The 24,183-nt window shown below is 41.6% G+C and overlaps 1 long non-coding RNA gene across 1 annotated transcript in view; it reads left to right on the top strand.

Moving 5' to 3' along the window:
• Window positions 1-20,296, top strand: part of LOC307175064 — an 84,688-nt gene extending 64,392 nt beyond the window's left edge. Inside the window, exons 2-3 of the long non-coding RNA XR_013824238.1 lie at window positions 17,614-17,903; window positions 18,591-20,296. This is a non-coding gene — a long non-coding RNA (uncharacterized lncRNA). The remainder of the gene's footprint in view (window positions 1-17,613; window positions 17,904-18,590) is intronic.
• Window positions 20,297-24,183: the final 3,887 nt, after the last annotated feature.

Below are 24,183 nucleotides of genomic sequence, written 5' to 3'. Positions count from 1 at the left end.
GGAAGAGGATACAGAACTATCAAAAAGGGAAAATGCTATTGAAAATCTAGAAGAAGATACAAAAATAGTAAATCTGTCCTGCATAGACTGATGGACTCTTAGAATTTCCAGAGAAGACTGACAACAGAAGGCAAAAAGTGAGTCACTCTATAGAAAACTTACAGACTGTTCTGACCCAGGGGATGGAGTATACATATAGAAACATAGTCATTTTGAGGGTACAAGCTAAAAACATTTCTCAATTTTCCCTTTCTCTTCTCATGATAAGAAGGCTTTGATCATCTTATCTTAGGCTTTTGTAGAGCTTATATGAAAATGAAGGAGTAGATAGCAAGTGAATAATGATTTTGGTTTGGAATCTCTTCTCTAGACACAGTTTGCTTTAAAACAACACACACACACACACAGAATGAAACTTCCACTTGGAGGTTCATGATGGTGTAATTGGTACCAAATTAGTCCTCCTATTATAAACAACCGAAACACACAGATACACAAACAAAAAATTGAATGACATATACAAGGCAGTTGTTTTCAGGTAGTGGATAACAGGCATGGAAAACCGCAATCCCTGAAAAAGAGAAAACTTACAAGGTGAGAATTCAGGGCAGCTAAAAAGCTGTATTCTATAGGGTAAGATGTCATAGAGGAGAAAGCTGCACATTGGGGGTGGTGGTGGTAAAAATTTGTTTGCACAGGGGCTCCTTGTGAATCCTTGGTTGAAGACTAGGCTGCATGCGTGCAGAGTGAGATTACATGGAGGCATATGTAAAAGTGTCTGTTAATGGCGTTGAGAAGAGACCGGAGATTCTAGTTATCAGCCAGTGCTGAGAAACATTGGAGGTTCAGCCCAGTTAGAATGGAGAAACCTCGTTAACACTCCAGCATCCAGTTAAGACATCAGGAAAGTCTTACCTTAAAAGTAATGGCTGGGACTTCCCTGGTGGCGCAGTGGTTAAGAATCCACCTGCCAATGCAGGGGACACGGGTTTGAGCCGTGGTCCGGGAAGATACCACATGCTGCAGAGCAGCTAAGCCTGTGCGCCACAACTACTGAGCCTGTGCTCTAGAGCCCGTGAGCCACAATTACTGAGCCTGTGTGCTGCAACTACTGAAGCCTGTGCTTTGCAACAAGAGAAGCCACCGCAATGAGAAGCCCGCGCACTGCAATGAAGAGTAGCCCCAGCTCGCCGCGACTAGAGAAAGCCTGCGTGCAGCAACAAAGACCCATTGCAGCCAAAAATAAAATTAAAAAAAAAAAGGGCCATATTTTAAAATAAGGCTCACTCTAGATCTGCCTTAACTGAATCTAAAATAAAAGACTAAAACAAAATTAGTAGCACATTAGGAACTTTTGGAATAATATTGGACATTTTATGAAACGTAATTAGAGTCTCAGCAGCAAAGAAACTTTGAAGATTAGTGGCCAAAGATTTCCTATATTTGTTGAAAAACATTGGCTTACAGATCCATGATGCTTGGGGGACCCACAACAAGAAGAATACAGAGAAAGTCACACTTAGGCACTCAGACTCAAACAGAAATTAAAAAATAAAGAAACAGAACATCTTGAAAGCAGACAAAGCAAGATACATGCAAGAGAATGGTAAGAGTGAAAGCTGACCTTATTAGATACAAGAGAAGTAGGAAGATAAAGGAATGACATTTTTTAAAGGCTGAAAGAAAAAACCTGACATCACATATTCTATATACAGAGGAAAAAACCCTTCATAAACAAGGGTGAAATATAGATATTTTCATAAAAATAAAAGCTGAGAAAATTAGTCATCACCAGACCTGAAAGATATTCTTCAGGCTGTCATTCCATCATCTTCCTGAATAATCTTAAAAAATGGCTATGCGAATGAATGAATGAATGAATGAATTTAATGACGTCACAGGACACAGTCATAATAAAAAAATCAACTGTATTTCTATATATTCACAATAAACAATTTAAAATAAAATTTTAAACAATTAAAAATTGTACCATAAAAATATCCAAGTATGTACAAAAACTCTAAAGAATGCAATACATTGCTGAGAGAAATTAAGAGTAAAATAAATAGAGAAATATACTCACGGATTAGACAATACAGTATTGTCAATTCTCTACATATTGTTGTGTAGATTCAACAAAATCACAATCATAATTCTACCAGCCTTTTTTTTTAATTGACAAGATAATTCCAAAATATATATAGCAATGCAAAAGAGCTAGAATAGCTAAGATGACCTTGAGAAGGAAGAAGGAATTGGAGTGCCTACGTTATCTGACTTTAAGACTCACTGCAGATCTACAGTAATCAAGGCAGTGTAATACTGGGTAAACACACATTTAGTAAAAAAAAAAAAAGTAATTAGTAAAAATAAAAAAAGAATAGGTAAACAGCTCATGAGATACATGTAGAAATCTAGAAAATTAGTTCCTTTCTCTAATATAAATCATGAACAAATTTAGAATTTGTGAATTCTGACAATGTAGGCTTTGCATTCCATACATTAAATCTTTGGAATGTAAGATTGCTCTTTTTGGGTTGGGAAGAAGCAAAGACCAGTTAGGAGTGACCAATGGATAGGGAAGAAGGAAAAAAATTCCGTTATGATTTTAGTACTTTAAAAACAGAACAAAATATAAAAGCATGGTTTGTATTATGAGAGTCAATAAAATCATTATTGCAACGATCTACAAACAAACAAACAAAATACACAGATCAGTGGAACATAACGGATATTCTAGAAATAGATCCAAACATATGGTTAGTTGATTTTCAACAAAAGCGCTAACATCATTCTTACACAGAAAGAAAACTTTTTATTCCTATGGGAAGAAAATGAACCTCAAACATGCCCTCACACCATATAAAAAGATTCATTCAGAATGGAACATGGGGACTTCCCTGGCGGTCCAGTAGTTAAGACTTCATCTTCCAATGCAGGGGGTGTGGGTTCGATCCCTGGTTGGGGAGCTAAGATCCCACATGCCTAGAGGCCAAAAAACCAAAACATAAAACAGAAGCAATATTGTAACAAATTCAGTAAAGACTTTAAAAATGGTCCACATCAAAAAAAAATCTTAAAAAAAGAAAAAAAAGAATGGCACATGGACTTAAATGTAAAAGCTAAACAACAAAATAAAGTTCAAAAGTATGATGAATCATGACATAAGACAGGACATATTATATTGCTTCATTTATATAAAATGAGTGACAGGCAAAACAACAGGCTAAACATTCAATGGAGACAATTTAGAATAGCAGTTGCCTATGGCGGTAGTAGGCATTGACCGGAAAAGGACACCAGGAGGTTTTCCGAGATGATGTGGAGATATTTTGTATTCTGATTTTGCTTGTGGTTGCATAGATTTATATATTTGTCAAAGCTCACCGAATTGTATATTTCGAATATAGGCTTTTTATTGTTGTAAATTGCATCTCAGTAATGTTGATTTTAAAAAGCTGATTTAGAAAGTTCCCTGTGGAGGAATATAAGCGGACTTTCTTTCCACAAAGCTTTTTGACACTTCTAAGTCCATCCTATATTGACACCAGAATTCATTGAGATCATTGAGCTGAATTCTATGTTCAGTGTAGTTTTCCCAACACACTGTCGATGACTGTTAACAAAATAATAGATAGATTTACAGTGATTCGCAGTTAGAAAAACAAAATACTGTGAAGAACCCAGTGGCACTGTGTTTATTTGCTAGAAATTATTGATAAGCATTTATGTTGACCCAGTGCTGTGAAATGCAGTTTAATACTTTTTATTAGATGTTTTCTATGGCTTCTCTTTGGTGGAAACAGAAAGGAGAGATAATTGTATTCTAGAAATTCCAATAAAAATGTAGTCATAGCATAGAGTTATACTGTGATTGTAATATAGCCCACAGCAATATGAAAAATGGCCCTCGTAAGCTAATTTGATACCACAAGAAACTATGGAGGCAAAATGTGTTCTAGTTGGTGAAGTGATATGTAACAGGGGGTGGGGGGCAGGTTGGGAGTGGCTTGAGGGAGTTATTGACTCCTGATAATGTCTATATTATCCTCTTCGTTCACTGACTTTAATTTTACCACTCACCTTTTGTTTCCAAATGATTGAAATTAATCATGGTGGCTGGAATTGTCCTGTGGTCAGTGGCTGGGCTGTTTGCACTTGAATGTCAATTCAATTCCCACCAAGGCTTAGGGAGAAGTGGATTTAGTGACGGATCCATCATCTTGGGAACAGACAATGGCAAATGACAGTTAACAACCAATAAAAAGCTCAGTTTAAAAGGTTTCCGTTAAGAGAGGAAATGGGAGGGAAAAGCGGGTTGCTTTTTGTTTATTATTTGAAATATTTGCTCAGGTCTCCAAGTTCAGGGCAGCACAGAGTTCTATAGTTGTAAATGGCTGTTGCTGAGCGAATCTCAAAAAGCAAGTATTCAGGTTGGCTTTGGTGAGGGAGAAGGTCAGATGCTGACTTTGCAGATTATTTGCCTCATCTCAAACTCTGAAGCCTGGAAAGCAGGCCAGGATTGCTTTGGAAGAATGGCTCGCAGCTGACATGTTTCTGGCAATCAGCACTGCAGTTCATTTGACCATTTGGACTAAAGCTCAGTGTGGACAGAGAGGCTGCTCAGTTGAAGGAAGATAAAAAATGTCAGAGTCTTGTAATGAATAATTCTTCAGAGGCACCTGTTTGCCCCTCAGTGGGGTATGAATATTTTCATAGCTGTTTCTTGGTTAATTTTCAGGGGGATAAGCGTTAGGTGTGTGGGGATATGATCTGGGCTTTGCCCTGGAGCTTGTTTCTCTGCATTGTTTCTTGGATCCAGTTCCTATGAATATATTAGTATGTGTTTTGAGAGAAAGGATATCATGGTGAATAAATATGAGAAGCAAGCTCCAAACTTTTCTTTTTTGGCCTGTCATAAAATAAGTTGGCACATAAGGCTCTCTTTCAGAAGTCCTGCAGTAGAGAAATCTGTTCCCTTCCTTCTTGTCACCCTTCCTGAAGGCCCCAATATCTGTGATCATCTTTCACCTAATACCTGGGCTCTTTAGTTTCTTTCCTTTTCTTTTTTTTTAAATCTTTGGCTGTGTTGGGTCTTCGTTGCTGCGCACGGGCTTTCTCTAGTTGCGGCGAGTGGGGGCTACTCTTCGTTGCGGTGCACGGGCTTCTCATTGCGGAGGCTTCTCTTGTTGTGGAGCACGGGCTCTAGGCACGTGGGCTTCAGAAGTTGTGGTATGTGGGCTCGGTAGTTGTGGCTCGCGGGCTCTAGAGCGCAGGCTCAGTAGTTGTGGCATACATGGGCTTAGTTGCTCCATGGCATGTGGGATCTTCCCGGACCAGGGATCGAACCTGTGTCCCCTGCATTGGCAGGCGGATTCTGAACCACTGCGTCACCAGAAAAGTCCCTCTTATTTTCTTAACCTTCAAATCTCTAGTGGTCTTTTTTTCTACTCTGCCTCATTTTCTCATGTTTAAACTCCTTAACTCCCTATTTCAAGCATGTCATTCTCTGACCATCACCTCCTAGCCTTCCAGCTTGCCTACTTCATAACACTGACTCCAGAAATTGTAAATGAGGCTGTGTTATTAGTGGTACCGTGTGGGCTTTGGACCTGGTCTGTTAGGCTTCAGATTCCAGCACTGAACAGCGGTGGGTGTGTATACATGTTCCTTAACCTTTCTTTCCTTCACTTTACTCACTTTTAATAGTAAACAATAATAACTACCTCTCAGGGTTACTGTAATGATTCAGTACGTTAATCCATGCAGAATGCTTCCAACAGTGCCAGGCATGTGGCATTTGCTCAATAAACGTGGAGGCCACATCAAACTCTCCAATCCATGGAGCTCACGGATACTTCTCACTCCCCGTAACCTCCCTCCTGCATGGTACTTTCCTCCTTAAATAGTGTAAATCCCATTGTCCATCTTTATAATTGGTTGTTTCCAAAAATCTTAATTCCCTCATTCTATTATTCCTAATATATATGTACATATGTAGCAAAGTCCCAAGCTGGTTAGAACCAACTACCAACTTACTTTATGACTTCACTTGAACAAGCTGGATTGCTGGTGGAAACCAAGAGTGCTGACTCTATTCAACTGCAGTTCATGACCCAACCTCTCTAATGAATCCTTAACACCACTTGGCAATCTAACTGCACTTTCCTGTTTGCAAATTATCTATGTCATACGTGCTCCTTTCTCCTCTCACCTTCCATTGCTACCATGGACTGTTCCTTGGCTGGTGACCTCACTTCTTGGATCACTGTGAACGTTCCCTCCACCTGAGGGAACTGCATCTTCTTTTCCACTACCAAATCCACTGCTTCACTTGCTTCTGTACTTACACTCTCTTTTCTGTTCTCAGGATTCAGAGGCCAACTTTGGCTCTTCAGCTTGATTTGACCCCACTCTGGTCTCCTTAGGCACTTGGGACTGTAATGGTTCCCTGTCTTTCCTATATCATCAGCTTCTCTCTCTTGGATCATAGTCATCATGGAAATGGTCTAGTGTTTCTTCTTTAAAGAACAGGTTAAAAACTTCCCTCAAAGTCCCAGATGGGTTTCCTGGTGACCTCTACCAAATATTAAAGGAAGGAATTATATCAATTCTCTACACTCTCTTTCAGAAGATAGGAGGGCGGGGAACACTTCCTAACTCATTGTAGGAGGCCAACATTACCCTAATATCAAAACTGGAAAAAGACATTACAAAAAAGAAAACTACAGACTAATATCTCTCAAGAGCATAGATGCAAAAATCCTCAACAAAATATTAGCAAATCACATCCAACATTGTGTAAAAAGAATTATACACCATGACCAAGTGGAATTTATCCCAGGTATACAAGGCTGTTTCAACTTTTCAAGAGTCAGGTAATGTATCCAGTCATATCAACAGGCTAAAGACAACGAATCACAGGATCATATCAATAGGTGCAGAAAAAGCATTTGACAAAATCCAACACTGATTCATGATAAAAACTTTCAGATCAACTATACGCTAATAAAATTAAAATATTAAAAAAAGACTTGCAGTAAATTAGGAATAGAAATGAACTTCTTCAACTTGATAAAGATTATCTACAAAAACCCTACAGCTAACACCATACTTAATGGCGAGGAACTTGAAGATTTCCCACTGAGATGTTGTACAAGGCAAGCTTGTCCCCTAAATCATACTGGAAGTCCTTGCTAATGCAATTAGACAAGACAAGACAAGAAAAGAAACAACAATGAGATATCACTACATACCTCTTAGAATGGCCCAAATCCAAATATTGACACACCGAATGCTGACAAGGGTGTGGATCAGCACGAACTCTTATTCGTTGCTGGTGGAAAGGCAAAATAGTCCAGCCTCTTTAGATCGTTTGTGGTTTCTTAGAAAACTAAACACACTTTTACCATATGATCCAGCAACTGTGCTCCTTACCCAGAAAGGTTGAAAATGTATGTCCACACAAAAAACCTGCACATGGATGTTTATAGTAGCTTTATTCATAATTGACAAAGAGTGGAAGTAACCAAAATGTCCGACGGTAGGTGAATGGATAAATTGGGCATCCATTCAATGAAACGTTTTTAGCACTAAAAAGAAATGAGCTTATCAAACCATGAAAAGGTATGGAGGGATCTTCAATACATATTACTCAGTGAAAGAAGCCAACCTGAAAAGGCTGCATACAATATGATTCCAACTATATGACACTCTGAAAAAGCAGAACTGTGGAGGCAGTAAAAAGATCCGTGGTTGCCACAGGTTGGGCAGGGGCAGTGGGGGGAGAAGGACCGATAGGCAGAGCACATAGGACTTTTAGGGCAGTGAAAATATTCTGTATGATATAGTGATGGACGTGTCATTCTATACTTGTCCAAACCTATAGAACGTACACCGTCAAAGGTAAACTACAGACTTTGGGCAATTATGATGTGTCGTTGTATGTTTATCAGTCATAACTAAGGGACCTGGTGGGGGATGTTGATAATGGGGGAGGCTGTGTGTGTGAGGGGCAGGGGTATTTGGAAAATCTCTGTATCTTCCTCTCCATTTTATTGTGAGCCAAAAACTGCTCTTAAAAAACAAAAGTCATTTAAAAAAATCTAAAACTTCCTCCACCTACGTTCTCCTCTAGCTACTGTCCTAGTTCTTTGTTTTCCTTCACAGTACAACTGTTTTGTACCTTGTATTATGAAAAATTTCAAATATAAATAAAAGTAGAACTATAAAATGAACCCCTATGTACTCTCCATACAGATTTAAGAATTATTAGCTTTTGGTCATATTTCCTTCATTAGTTTTTGCTTTGACACTCTAAAGCAAGTATCAGACCTTATGACATTTCATTTGTAGATATTTCAGTGCATCTCTTAAGTGCATTTTCTTACATAACCATGATTACATGATCATACCTAACACAATTAACAAAAATTCCTTACTATCAACTAATACCCACTTTAGATGTGTATTTCCTCAATTATTCCCAAAATATCTTGTTCTGTTGGTTTAGTTGAATAACAATCCAAACAAGGTTCCTACATTGCATTTGATTTTTATCTTTTAAATAGAATTCAGTCTTAAATAGAGTTCAGTCTAGAACATATATATATATTTTCTCTATACCATGCACTTGTTAATGATATAGATTGGTTGTCTTGTAAAATGCCCCATGTAGTGTAATTCCTAAGAGAACTCTACTCCCTCATCTGCTCTTTTCTGTTGAACTCCCTCATTGGGTTTCCTGCTCCCACATTCCAAGAAGACAGCTCCATGAGGTACATGTTAACACAACCAATAGGCATGTCGCTTTCCTCACCTGATGTCTCAGCATCATTTGACAGCTGACCATCTCTACTTCCTGAAACCCTCTCTTCTCTTGGTTTCTGGGATCCATACTGTCCTATATTTCCTCTCATTTCAGGCATAGCTCTTCCTCAGTCTCTTTTCTGACTTCTGCTATGACTGACCTCTAAATACTGGAGTGGTCAGTATTTAGAGCTTCATCCTGGGTCTCTTCTTTTCTTTTGCCCTCTGCGCTTAGCTAATCTCCAGCCCGTGGCTTTAAATATAACATCTATAGAGTTAACTCCCAAATCTATGTCTTTTAGCCCTGATTTCTTCAAAATTCCTGAGTTAAAATTTCACCCTCCTACCTGAATTTACATTTAAATGTTTAATGAGTATCTCAAAATTTAACTTACCAAAAGCAGAATACAACTTTTCAGTGTCCTCTCCCCCCAAATCCTCCTTTTACCCAGTTCTTTCAAATTTCAGTAAATACTACCATAAAATATCCAATTTCTTAAGCCCCAAATTTAGGAATCATCTTTGGTTTCTCTTTTTTCCCTTAACTCTCACTTTCCATCCCTTAGTAAGATTTATTGACTCTATCTCCAAAGCATACCCCAATCCTGCCCTCTTTTTTCCATCACCACAGATACCATCCTAGCTGCTGGCACTGCGTTTCTTCTCCAGATTTATTTCTGCACTCCCAACTGGATTTCCTGCTTCTACCTCTTCCCCTAGTCACTTCATCTTTCCTACAACAGCCAGGGTAAAAATTTTAAGAATATAAATGAGAACAGGTCACTTTCTTGCTTAAGCCGCCCCCCCACCCACCAAATGGCTCCTCCATCAAATCCATAATAAATCCAGGGGCTTCCCTGGTGGCGCAGTGGTTGAGAGTCCGCCTGCCGATGCAGGGGACATGGGTTCGTGCCCCGGTCCGGGAGGATCCCACATGCCGCGGAGCGGCTGGGCCCGTGAGCCATGGCTGCTGAGCCTGCGCGTCTGGAGCCTGTGCTCCGCAGCGGGAGAGGCCACAACAGTGAGAGGCCCGTGTACCACAAAAAAAAAAAAAAAAAGCATAATAAATCCAGGTTCATTACTCTGACCTACCCTTGTGTCCTGGTATCCTACCTTTCTCCTCGCCAGCTACACTGAGCAGGAATCTGAATGTTGGAGATCAGGAACATTAGCCACATTGGCAAGAGTGGTGAGAGAACTTCATAAGCCCATCATGATGCTTCAATGCTTTACACTGACAGATGTGTGTGTTCAGGCAGGGGCACAGATGCTCAGCTGCAGGCCACCCCAGCAGCATCACTTTCTCTTTATTCTTTCTTAAAAACACTGTTTCAAACAACAAAAAAGACAAAGCTCTTGTTGTTCTCTCTTGGTCCCCTTGTTCTCTCTTGGTCCCCTTCTTCTCTTGTTGTTCTCTCTTGGTCCCCTTCCTCTTCACTGAACTCTTCAGCCTGCGATTATGTCGTCCATTCATGCGTTTCTGTGTGCATCACCTGTCTTCTCCGTTAGTCTCTAAGTTCTAGGAGGAGAGGGTTCATACCGATTCTGAAGCCCATTCTCTTGCAGTGTGTAGCTCTGTGCCTGATACATAAATATTTGTTGAATGAAAAATGCATGAGTGTAGTCCTGTGTGACTCAATTTCTTTGCTCTTATTGAGAATCTTGTGCCCACATGTGTCTTAAGAATGTGCAAGAATCTGAAGTAGATGGAGGGATGTTCCGTGTGTGCCAAGTGAGGATTAGTCAAGATCATTTTGGAAGAAAATCTGAGAAAAACCACATCTCTTCTTCCTCTTTCTCCTGATAACAAAATAAGAAGATGTTCCACAGGTGGATAGGAAAGTCTCTTTTCCAAAGGGTCATGGGTGGCTAAGTGCCAAGAGTTTATCTTTCTTTCGTTGTTGCTGTTTAAACAGATCTCAGGTGCATTGGATTCATTGGAACTCACAACACACTCTCATCATTGGTTCATGCCAGGCCAACTCCAGTCCAAATTTTATGTTCATCTTTCTTTTGCTTTCCTTTCTATGTGGTCCTGTTAAATCCTTATGCACGCATAAAAGCACGTATTTTATTTAGTTTGTTTTTAAGTTTATATAAAGTGTGTCACATTGTAATCTGGGGCCTTCTTTTTATTAATATTACATTCCTATGATCCATCCAGATTACTGCTTGCCACTGTACGTCTTTTCACTGCTGTATTATATTTCATTGAGTGGTTATAGGATGTTTATTCATCCATTCTTCCACTGATGGACATTTGGGTCAATAATATTACTGTCATAAATACAGCTCTCCTTCTGAGCTTGTCCTTGACCTCCGAATTCAGTTAAGCCAATATCTTTTAGGTTTTCATGTAGTGAGAAATGTGCTAGATACTATGAGAGATGCCAAGCTGTGTAAGAAATGTGCCTGTCCTTTGCGAGTTCACACTGTGGAGACAGAGTCACAGAGAGCAGAATTTGCTAAATGCTGCAACGGCACCTCACTATAGAGTCAGACAGGGTAGAATAAGAGATTTCATTGAAAGTTCTGGCAGGTTTGAATGCTGGATCATGGTGAATGCAATGTGAACTTGATAGGTGGAAAGGGGGGACAGTTGAAGAGGGAAGATACTTCAGGAGTGGGAATAATGGGAGGAGTACAGAGGTAGGAAAATATACAAAGAATCTGCAAGACAGTGATATCCTTGGGGGTGGTTAAAGCCTGAGTTACAGGACAGACTGAGGGTGCATTTCAGGAAGGGAAAGTCCAGAAAGGAGGAAGGGAGGTAGGATTTCAACCTTGGAAGCTTTAAAGGTTGGAAGGAGGAGCTGAGCTTTTATTCCCTCAAGTCCCTCTGCAGTTGAGACCATTGAAGGGGACAGGGTTGGCCACTTTGGTGGCTCTGAGGCTGTGCCTGGGTGGGGCTCGATGGGGTGGCTCTCGATGGGTCTGTGTCCTCTTTGGGACCGCTTACAGTTACGCGAAGACAAGTGTGTACAGTAGCTGGGAGATGCTGTGGACATTCTCTTTGCTTTCAGTTTCGGTACTCGACTCTCTTCCTTGATATTTTCTATAGAATTCGCAGGTCTGCTAGGAGACCAGTCTTTGTAGACAGAGACAAGATTTTTGAATGTTCTATGTTAGGTCTAACACAAGGTTTGTTCTCTAAAAATATTGCGTGTCTCAGCATGGTTTTTTTTCCATAAAAAAGAATGCAAAAGAGAAGGGAGGATTTTTCTCTCTTGTTTCTTTTAAAGATTTCTCTTCTGGAAGGGGACCCCTTTAATGTGCCTGCCATGCTTCCATGAACAAAGGAAAATTACAACTGAGGGGGAACGCAAACCTTCTCTTGTTCCCCAGCGGACATAGGATCCCACACACTCCCATTGTACTTACCATCTGGCTGACCCCAAATTGTTTTCTCTCAGTGACATTTGTTTATGTTGAGAGAAAGAGAGAGATGCATATGTAAATAATACGTAAGTAATTTGAAAGCATTTTGAGAAACATCATATACCACTTGCTCTGTTCTGGGGTTGGAGGCTTTTCACTTTCATAGGAAATCCTGCCTTGGTCTCAGATTGAACCCTCATTAAAGATGCTGGACTGGGAAGCTGACTCCCAGGACAGAGCCTGCAGAGGGGAACCCTTTGTCCCTAGTTGTATAGATTCCAACTCTAAAGTGTTTACGTCTGCTTTGATCTATGAGCATGTTCCTTTAAGAAGTGGGCGAGGGGCAGAACACACAAAGGCTCAAATAAGTGACTGAACCAGAAAAACTGTGAAATCAGGGCAACCTGTAAATGAATACCTCGAGCTGAGCTGAGATGGGTTAAAAGCGATGATGTGATCTGATCTAAAGAGGGAAAATGAAGTAGTGTTCAGGGCTCCCGAAAGAAGTTAGCTCTGTAGACTCAAAATCATCCTGGGGGCAGGCACGGGCCTGACCTGTTTCTCGAAGGCGTTAGGTGGATGTTGGCTAGTTCCTTTGGCTTAAAGGATGAAAGCATTTCAAGGGAAAAGGCTAGAAATTTTCCAGTCATGTGCAGAGGATAAGAAGAACAGCCATGTGGTTAAAAAGACAGAATTGAAAGACATCTATGTCTGGGCGTGCTGTGGGCCCAGGTGGACGGGGGTGGTGACCCTGGACGTTTTGTGTAAGCGCTCTGTGCCTCAGTCTCCTCTCTCCAAGGGAAGGATAAGCACGCCGACTTCATATTTCTTAATGCTACCACATGTTATTTATTTATTGTTCTTTTCTCCCCTGTAAATATAAGCTCCACAAGGACGGGGACTTGGGGTGTTTTATATACTGCTGTATGCCCGGAGCCCAGAACAATTTAACCCTGAATACATTTTTGTTGAATGAATAATAAATGTGTAAATAGGGTTGCTCTTTGGGTTAAATGAGCCCACTTTTTTTCAAGTGTCTGCATAAAAAGATCCAGTAAATTTACTGGACTAACCTTTTGCCCCTACTTAACTCATTTCAGTTGCGGAAGTGGCACAGATTCTGGTTAAATACCGGGAGAGGGCTTCCCTGGTGGCGCAGTGGTTGAGAGTCCGCCTGCCGATGCAGGGGACACGGGTTCGTGCCCGGGTCCGGGAGGATCCCACATGCCGCGGAGCGGCTGGGACCGTGAGCCATGGCCGCTGAGCCTGTGCGTCCAGAGCCTGTGCCCCGCAACGGGAGGGGCCACAGCAGTGAGAGGCCCGCGTACCGCATAAAAAAAAAAAAAAGAAAAAGAACGGGAGAGATTCTATTTGCACTGCTTAATGTTAACTGTGAAGTCTCTGATCAAAATTGAGGACAGGGACCCAACATTTTGTAGCGTCATCCAGGGAGCCACATGTTTCCATTTCTCTTGAATCCCATGTACTCAAAGCCTAGTCATCTTTTTCTTACTCACAGACTCTGCTCAGTCCTGCTTCTCGCTTTTGCTCTGACTCTGCATCCTACCACGAATCGTTTGCCTTCTCTCTGCCCTACCAGGTCCTAACCCTCTGGCAGGGCCCATTTCACTCTCGCCCCCTCTGTGAGGTCCTCCCTGCTACCTCCCGCCTCTGGCAGCTTCTCCTTACTTAGTTCTGTTGGCATACATTCAGTGCAAAACATACACTTGCTGGGTCTTTCAGGACAGAGCAGCACAGGCCACGAGGACAGAGAGGTCTGATCTACTTGGAATGGAGACTCTTCTGTTGACTAACACAAGCTGAATTCCTACCAAATGCCTAGCTCTGTGCAAAGTGCTGGAATAGAGACTAACAGGTGTTTTAGGGACAACTTTGAAAAGCCCAAACGCCATGAGACCTCTGCTGCTTTAGGTCTGGCTTAAAAGAAAGAGAGGAACTTTAAGTCCTAGAGACCTGTGTGCATCTTCCTTTCTCTGTTGCAAAAGCTTTAGTGATACACTAGTCCAGACAGGTTGTAAGATTTCCTCACATACATGCCAAGGAGCTTCTGCCACCTGGTGTGGTGAGAGGGCATTACAGTGTGATGGGAAATGGGAGCTTTAACTTTACCTTGTGGACTCTACGAATTTTCTAACGGTAGTCAATTCTTCTTTTCAAAGTAGTGTAAATTTTTCGATGTAAAAATTACATAGAGTCTCAATATATAAATAGATAAAAAGTGAGCTGCTGCAGGTAGTGTATGTTCTAACGAAGGTTGGAGATCTCAGTCCTGCCTTTTCAGCCTGCCTTTTTTCTTCAGAATTTTGTTAACGTTCTTTCATACAACTTAGAGGACATGATCCATAGTGGAGAATGAAAGACTTGAAAAAAAAGATCTGCAAGGGCCAGGCGGTGGGGGTACTATTATTATTATTCTGATGACCTCTACAATCCCTTCAGGGAAAAACAAACTCACATTGAGTGAACTCTTTTTTTATGCCCAGTCCCTTATACACCTTATTTCATTATGTCTTCACACTCAGCCTATGAAGTAGGCTTTGCTATCCCCATTTCACAGATGAAGAGAATGAACCAAGAGACATTCAGGATTGTGCCAGTCACTATGCAGCTTTTAACGGTTGAGCCATGATTCAAACCCGGGTCTTTCTGACGTCAGCATCAGAGCTTGTCTCTCCACATCACTTCCAACCCCAGAACTCTGTTTCTCCTGGAATGGGCGGTGGCAAAGCTCCTCTCAAGAGCATGGAAGACAGAGGATATTTTTAAGATCACAACCCTTCTTATTAGTCTCTTTTGTTCCCTGGTCTGTGCCAAATCTGAAGGCAATTTGTTTGGTAAAGAACGAGCCCAGGGTCACACACACACACACACACACACACACACACACACACACACACACACACACGGTGAGTGGGACACTGGGCAGAAAAAAATAAAAAGAGGAAAGAGGGAAAGAGAGGCTCTAGGACTTGCCTAAGGTTAAAAGACCATTAGACTTCCTACCTCAAAACTTTGGTCATAAGATTGACTCCAGTGAGAGTCCCATGTTTCTGGGGAAAAAAGTGGGTGTTTTGCCTTCACCAGAACCTGATGGTTTATACACGTCCCAGAGATGGAACCCATGGGCGGCCTGGAAGACTGCCTCCTGTTAGAGCTGGTCATCTGCCAAAGACACTCAGGGGATGCAAAGCCCAACACTGTACTATTTCTGCTCTCCAGACGCTCACATCTGCCAAGTATGGAAGCTGTTCTCTCGCGTGGGAGCCCTGAGGAATGGCATAAATTGGGGCCTCCAGTAATGCAATCACTTTTAATCAGCATTTAATGAGGATATAAACAGCCTCAGCTTACCTCTGTGGCTGAGAGGCAACTACACATAAACCTCAATTACTCAGACATTTAAAAATCAATTTCAAATAACATGTCCAGGTGATGGAGCTAAAGGGATTAGAAGGATCAGAATGTGTGCAAACGCCTGGCATGTCTTGTCAGTGCAGTTGACGTAGACAGCTCTAATGCAATAAAACTGGCCGGCTTGGTGCCCTGAGGGGTTAAGGGGAGCAGGTCTTATCTCCCAGCTCCTCCCAAAAGCAGAGGAGGATTCCGATGACAAAGCGAGAACACAGAAGTGAATTCTGCATGCTCAAACGGGGCTGGGAATATTATCTTCATTTCATTGTATAGTTGTGAAGAGGAAATGTAGCCTTAGGCTACCACTTAAGCCCCCTTCCACCCTAACCTGGCCTCCCTCTGCACTACCAGATCAGATATATTACTCTTTCTGTAGATGATCTCGACATTTTTTGCCAGTCGTATCTGCTTATCATCTCTGTCTACCTGCTGGTCATTTAGCTCCATAAACTCTTATCGAGCATGTACCACGGGGCAGGTACTGTGCTGAGCAACACGGGGACACAAAGGCGAGGACATTATAGTCTTTGCTTCACTTTACAGGGTAGAAGAAATGAGGCCAACTCCCTACCTGATCAGGGTTTACAGTCCTACCAAACCAAGTCACTTGAATCTTTAGACATGGCAGGCTCTTTGTCTCTCAGAGTCTCAGTCCTTGTGGAGAGAAGAGAGCCCTGCGGATCAGCTGCTTAGCCCTTCCTTTGATTCTGTGCATTCAAGATGTTTGTTCCAATTATTTTCTTCTTGTTATTTGCTAAAGCTGGTAGGAGTCAAACACCTGTTACTTTCAACCAAAGAAACAACTCATACAAAGGATAATACCATTAATACTAATAATCATAGCTAGTATTTAATGAGTAAGTATTAGGCACTAAGTATTTTGCTAAACACTTGCACTATCTTTTTTGACCGCCAAAATCACCCTATGAGGTAGCTTTTGCTATTACCTTAATTTCTCCATTTTGTAAGTTAACATACTTTATAGGACTGTTGCATGGATTAAATGAGCTACAGTATAGTAGTGGGTACCAACAGGGTTGGCTATCCAGTACTGCCATCCCTATTTTAAGAATTATCACCATTCATGTTGTATTGCATGCCATCCCTTGGAGTTGTCAAAGTATAATGTTCCCAAAGGTAAAAACATGACTCATATGAAATAGAATGAACATGAATCAAAAATCTATTCACGGGCTTCCCTGGTGGCGCAGTGGTTGAGAGTCCGCCTGCCGATGCAGGGGACACAGGTTCGTGCCCCGGTCCAGGAAGATCCCACATGCCGTGGAGCGGCTGGGCCCGTGAGCCATGGCCGCTGAGCCTGCGCGTCCAGAGCCTGTGCTCTGCAACAGGAGAGGCCACAACAGTGAGAGGCCCGCGTACTGCAAAAAAAAAAAAATTCACTTTATCAATTCATGAGGAGATCATTAGGCTGGCAAATCTGGTTCAAAGGAGAATCAGAGGAAGGGAATTTATAGAGTCAGTCAGTCAAAGGGATACTGAAATGAATTTGTTAATAGATTATAAAACTGCTTAATGTCTTACAGAGCAATAAAGCTATAGACTTCTGGTTATGTTTTCTACCTTACAGAAATTGACCAGTCAGCGGCATATAACTTCAGAGTATCTGAGCTCTAATCAAATACTAGTAAATAGCAAATTCAAATGCAGGCACATTCTCCCAGGTCAGGGATGCAGCAAATGTTTTAAAGAGCCAGGTAGGAAATATTTTTGGCTTTCGAGATCATATGATCTCTTTTGAACTCTGACAGTGTAACACAAAAACCGGAGCTAATACATAAACAAATGGACGTGGCTGTTCCAATACGCCTTCATTTACAAACGCATGTGGCCGAGGCTCACAGTTTTGCCAACTCCTGTCCTAGATGATTAAATAATACTTGATGAGCCAGTTAAACAATGGCTAAGGGTGACATTGAGGGCACATGCAGGTATCCTATTGCCTTGTCTCTAATTTTTGGCTCATTTTCTTAACAGCATTAAAATGTGAACGGGGCCTCCTGGACTTGCTGATGCAGTGTTCCCACCCACCCCGGCCATCTGCGTGGATACACCAGAGCCCTTATGCTTATTCAGGTGGACCCCATTCTCCTCCTGCCTGTCCTCATCTGTGTTGTCTAGACCACGGTTGGCACCTGACCCACTCTCCAAAACTGAAATGGGACTAAGTGGTTCCTACCCCAGGCTGGTTGCTTTCTTGAGGGGAAGAGATATAAACTCTGGAGCTGATGGATGCAGTAATCTGCCACCTCAACGGGAAAACAAAGGTTAGAAGAAACCTACTCACTGCCTCTCTGTGCCTCAGTTTCACTGTCCACACAGTGGGGGTAATAACGGACCTACTTCCTGGGGTGTAGTTTAGTATGATAATGTGGGTAAAGCGTCCAGCTTAAAGCACCGTATGTGCACTGTAAAAATGACTTCTCTTGTCTTTGATTCCTCTCCTAGTCTCGCCTTTGCCGGGTGGCTCCAGTGCTAAACAGCTTTAGTATTGGTACAGAAGTTATGCTGATACCACAGCCCTGCCTCCCTCCTCAGTGCCCTTTCTTCTTGACACTGGTGTTTTATTTCACCATTGAAATCTAACCTTTGACTTTACTTAAACTGCTTCTTGAAACTTCGTGCTTTACAGTTGAGTAACTATGCTGACTTCTCTGTTTTCTTCTGTGAGTGAGGAAGAGCAGAGAGGACCAGGCATTGGCTGAGCAGGAGTTTGGATGAATGCTTTCAATAGATGATTTCTAATCCTCTAAACCCACTTTTAGGCATATGTTATCCCTATTTTATTTTTATTTTATGTTATTTTGTTTCCCCCAAAGTTAAGTTTATTGAAGTGAAATTGATAAAGGCAAAAATCAAAATTTTGGGTGGACAGTTACATAAGTTTTGACAAGCACTTTTTTTTCTTGAAGGATAAGTATATTAATTTATTCAATGAATAATTATTGTACCAGGTATTGTACTTAACAGCATAGTTCCAGAAGCTGCCTATCAGTCTGATTCTGCCTTCGCTGAGGAACCTGTCATCTGCTTGTGCAACATCACTCATGGGCCATCACACAAGTTGGACAATCACTTATGTAACTACCATCCCCCCAAAATATTTCCATGTGCACCTTTGTGGTCAATCCTTTATCCTCTCCTTTGATTCGTAGCCCTTGGCAACCTCTGATCTAATCTCTGCCTTTGTAATTGTGTCACTTTAAAAATGTCATATAAATGGAATTTTGCACCTGACTTCTTCCACTTAGAAGAATGTGCTGATGTTCATCCGTGTTGGAGCAGGTATGTAGTTCTTTTTATTCTTGAATAGAAATCCACTGTATGGATGTACAATAGTTGTTGTTGTTTTCTAATTGAAGAATAGTTGATTTACAATGTTGTGCTAATTTCTACTATACAGCAAAGTGACTCAGTTATACACATATATACATTCTCTTTTAAAATATTCTTTTCCATTATGGTTTATCCCAGGAGACTGGATATAGTTCCCTGTGCTATACAGTAAGACCTTGTTGTTTATCCATTCTAAATGTAATAGTTTGCATCTACCAAGCCAAACTTCCAGTCCATCCCTCTCCCTCCCCCCTCCTCCTTGGCAACCACAAGTCTGATCTCTATGTCTGTGAGTCTGTTTCTGTTTTGTAGATGGGTTCATTTGTGCCGTATTTTAGATTCCACATATAAGTGAAATCATATGGTATCTGTCTTTCTCTTTCTGACTTACTTCACTTAGTATGATAATCTCCAGGTCCATCCATGTTGCTGCAAATGGCGTTATTTCATTCCTTTTTATGGCTGAGTAGTATTCCATTGTATAAGTATATCACATCTTCTTTATCCATTCATCTGTCGATGAACAATTAGGTTGTTTTCACGTCTTGGCTATTGTGAATAGTGCTGCTATGAACATAGGGGTGCATGTATCTTTTTGAATTATAGTTTTCTCCAGATATATGCCCAGGAGTGGGAATTGCTGGATCATGTGGCAACTCTATTTTTAGTTTTCTGAGGAACCTCCATACTGTTTTCCATAGTGGCTGCACCAACTTACATTCCCACCAACAGTGTAGGAGGGTTCCCTTTTCTCCACACCCTCTCCAGCATTTGTTGTTTGTAGATTTTTTTCTGACCAGTGTGAGGTGGTACCTCATTGTAGTTTTGATTTGCATTTCTCTAATAATTAGTGATGTTGAGCATCTTTTCATGTGCCTACTGGCTATCTGTATGTCTTCTTTGGAGAAATGTCTGTTAAGGTGTTCTGCCCATTTCTTTATTGGGTTGTTTGCTTTTTGAGTTGTATGAGCTGTTTGTATGTTTTGGAGATTAAGCCCTTGTCGGTTGTGTCATTTGCAAATATTGTATTGTATTGTATCTTGTATCCTGCTACTTTGCTGAATTCATTTATTAGATCTAGTAGTTTTTGTGTGGAGTTCTTAGGGTTTTCTATTATGTCATCTGCAGATAGTGAAATTTTTACATCTTCCCTTCCAATTTGGATAACTTTTATTTCTTTTCCTGTCTGATTGCTGTGGCTAGGACTTCCAATACTGTGTCGAATAGAAGTGGTGAGAGTGGACATTCTTGTCTTGTTCCAGATTTTAGTGGGAAGACTTTCAGCTTTTCACCATTGAGTATTATAGTGGCTGTGGGTTTGTCATAAATGTCTTTCATTATGTTGAGATATGTTGCCTCTATACCCACTTTTGTATGAGTTCTTATGAAGGATAGATGTTGAGTTTTGTCAGATGCTTTATCTGCATCTATTGAGATGATCATGTGGTTTTTGATTTTTCTTTTCGTAATGTCTTATATTGATTGATTTGTGTATGTTGAAACATCTTGTGAGCCTGGGGTGAATCCAACTTGATCGTGGTGTATGATCTTTTCTATGTGTTGTTGGGTTTGGTTTGCTAATATTTTGTTGAGAATTTTTGCATCTATATTCATCAAAGATGTTGGCCTGTAATTTTCTTTTTTGGTGGTATCTTTGGTTTTGGTATCTGGTGGCTTCATAGAACATCTTTGGGAGTGTTCCCTCCTCTTCAGTTTTTTGAAAGAGTTTGAGAAGGACCAGTATAAGTTCTTCTTTGTATGTTTGGTAGAATTCTCCTGTGAAGCCATCTGGTCCTGGACTTTTGTTTGTAGGGAGGTTTTATTTTTATTATTATTACAGATTCTATTTCGGTTCTAGTGATTCATCTGTCAAATTATCCATTTCTTCTTGATTCAGTTTTGGTAGGTTCTATGTTGCTAGAAAGTTGTCCATTTCTTCTAGGTCAAATTTGTTGGCTAATTTAAGTGATTTACTTTCCAACTGTGATTTCCTCCTTCCTAGATCTTCTTTCTTCTTTTCTAATTAGAGAAGACCTTTCAATATTTCTCTTAGGGTAGGTTTAGTATTATGGTATTCTTTGAATTTTTGCTTGTCTGAGAAATTCTTTATTTCTCCCACTATTCTAAATGAAAATCTTGCTGGGTAGAGTATTCTGGGTTGCAGATTTCCCTTTCAAGACTCTGAATATATTTTGCCACTCCCTCTGGCCTGCAGCATTTCTGTAGAGAAAGCAGCTGATAGCTTTATGGGGGTTCCCTTATAGTGAACTCTTTGTTTTTCTCTTGCTTCCTTTAGAACCCTCTAACTTTTGCCACTTTCATTATGTCTTGGTGTAGGTCTTTTGGGTTCATCTTATTTGGGACCCTCTGTGCTTCCTGTCTCTGGATAATGTTTCCTTTTTTAGGTTTGGGAAGTTTTTAGCTATAATTTCTTCAAATCCATTTTCAATCCCCTTTTCTCTTTCTTCTCCTTCTGGAATCCCTATTACGCATAGATTGGCATGCTTTATATTACCCCATAGGTCTCCTATATTGCTTTCATTTTTGTTTTTCAATTGGCTTTCTGTCTTCTGTTCTGATTGGGTAATTTCCATTATTCTATTTTCCAGAGCACTTATTCTCTCTTCTGCATTATTCATTCTGCTATTCGTTGCTTTTAGCTCAGCTTTTGTCTCAGGAAATGAATCTTCTAATTTTTCTTGGCTCCTCCTTATAGTTTCTGGTTTCTTTTTACAGTAATCTGCATTTCTGTCCATAGATTTTCTTAAGTCCTTCAGTATTTTCATTACCTTGTTTTTGAGCTCAGTGTCTATTAGACTGAAGAGGGCTGTTTCACTGTTTGTTCCTTCAGAGGAATACTCTTGGTCCTTTAACTGGGAGTGGTTCCTCTGCTTCTTCATTTTGCTTATATTCCTCTTACTCTGTGAGTTTAGGAGAAGTAACTATCTACTGTAGTCTTGGAGGGCTATTGATATGCAGGAGCATCCCTGCGTAGCGTGTGTGGGTTGGTTTGGATGCTTGCCACCTCCTTCGTCGCGTGTGCTGGCTGTTATCTGCTTGATGGGGGTGTGCAGGTGCGTGTACTCCCGGGGAGGCAGGGGCAGTGGTTGGCACCCAGTCGTGGGACTCTTGGTGGCAGTAGCGGCCTGTGCCCACCTCTGGAATCTGAGATGGCAGCAGCAGTTTGCACCCACTCCCGAAGCTCGTGTAGGCAGTGCCCTGCCACCTGAGAGCGTGCAAGCAGAGAAAGACCTTCCTATGGTGGACATGCCCCTCTCCTTGTGTGCCCCCCAACAATGGCATCTTCCCTCTCTGGTGGGCCCAGGCTTCTTCACATACTCTGTTGGGTGTGCGCACCACACCCTAGCCCCCTCAGACTGTCTCCATGCAGCCAACCCCAGTCCTCTCCCCGGGTCTGACCTCTGAAGCCTGAGCCTCAGCACCCAGCCTCCACCCAGCCCCGGCAGAGGAGGGTCTCAGGCTGAGGAGTGCTGGGTAGCACTGACCATCTGTGCAGGTCTCTCTCCGTTTTGCTTTCTGCAGACGGGTTGCTGTGTGCTCCTCCAAGGCTCTGAAGTTCCCCCTCTGGCTGATCTCCCTGCCTGTGAGGGGACTTCCCAGGGTGTGGAAACCTTTATTCTTTCATGGCTCCCTCCCAGGGGTACAGGTCCCATCCTGATTACTTTCTTTTTCTGTCTCTTGTCCTACCCAGTTACATGGAGATTTTCTTACCCTTTTGGAAGTCTGAGGTCTTCTGCCAGTGTTCAGTAGATATTCTGTGAGAATCGTTTCACATGTAGATGTAGTTTTGGTCTACTTGTTGCAGAAGGTGAGCTCCATCTCCTACTCCTCTGCCATCTTGATCCGATCTCCTCTATCCCTATCCTTTTATTTTTTTGAGGTACGTGGGCCTCTCACTGCTGTGGCCTCTCCCATTGCGGAGCACAGGCTCCGGACGCACAGGTTCAATGGCCATGGCTCACGGGCCCAGCCGCTCTGAGGCATGTGGGATCTTCCCGGACTGGGGCACGAACCCGTGTCTCCTGCATCGGCAGGCAGACTCTCAACCACTGCGCCATCAGAGAAGCCGCTATCTTATAGATAAGATACTGAGGATCGGGGATTTTGAAGACTGTAGTCCTAGGAAGTGTTTGGGGGCTGGGATTGCAGCCAGGCCTGACTGACTCCCAATGTAAAGAGTGGTTCTATCCACTCCTCTTCAAAGGACTTTTCACTTGGCTGCTATTTTGCCTCTAGCCACTTCTCCTCCTTTGGCAAAACTGATCCTCTGTGGCCTGAATGAAGGAAACAAACATTATTTGGCATCTAGAATCAAACAAGAAGCTTTTCACATGCTGTCCTTGAGTACTTCATCAGCTCATATCCCATTTTCCGTTTTTGGGCAAGTCAGCAGGCAATATCTCCATCATGGGGTTCTCATTGTGATCTGGGCATGTGCTCACTGGTAATCTTGCTGGGTTCCAGAGAACTCTTCTCTCTGCACATGACAGGAATTCAGAGGTAAGACTCAGCTAAAAGCAGGATGCAGAGGCAGGTCATTCTACAAAGATTATGTCCATTCTTAGCCTTTGCAAAGTACATATCCGTATGTCTGTTCTTTTTTTTTTTTTTTTAAACATCTTTATTGGGGTATAAGTGCTTTACAATGGTGTGCTAGTTTCTGCTTTACAACAAACTGAATCAGTTATACATATACATATGTTCCCATATCTCTTCCCTCTTGCATCTCCCTCCCTCCCACCCTCCCCATCCCACCCCTCCAGGCGGTCACAAAGCACCGACATGATATCCCTGTGCCATGCGGCTGCTTCCCACTAGCTATCTACCTTACATTTGTCAGTGTATATATGTCCATGCCTCTCTATCGCCCTGTCACAGCTCACCCTTCCCCCTCCGCATATCCTCAAGTCCGTTCTCTAGTAGGTCTCTGTCTTTATTCCTGCCTTATACCCTAGGTTCTTCATGACATTTTTTCCCCTTAAATTCCATATATATGTGTTAGCATACGGTATTTGTCTTTCTCATTCTGACTTACTTCACTCTGTATGACAGACTCTAGGTCTATCCACCTCATTACAAACAGCTCAATTTCGTTTCTTTTTATGGCTGAGTAATATTCCATTGTATATATGTGCCACATCTTCTTTATCCATTCATCTGATGATGGGCACTTAGGTTGTTTCCATCTAT

This window comes from Stenella coeruleoalba (assembly GCF_951394435.1).
Source record: "Stenella coeruleoalba genome assembly, chromosome: 16".
Lineage (NCBI taxonomy): Eukaryota > Metazoa > Chordata > Mammalia > Artiodactyla > Delphinidae > Stenella > Stenella coeruleoalba.
This window is presented reverse-complemented; position numbering and strand designations above follow the sequence as displayed.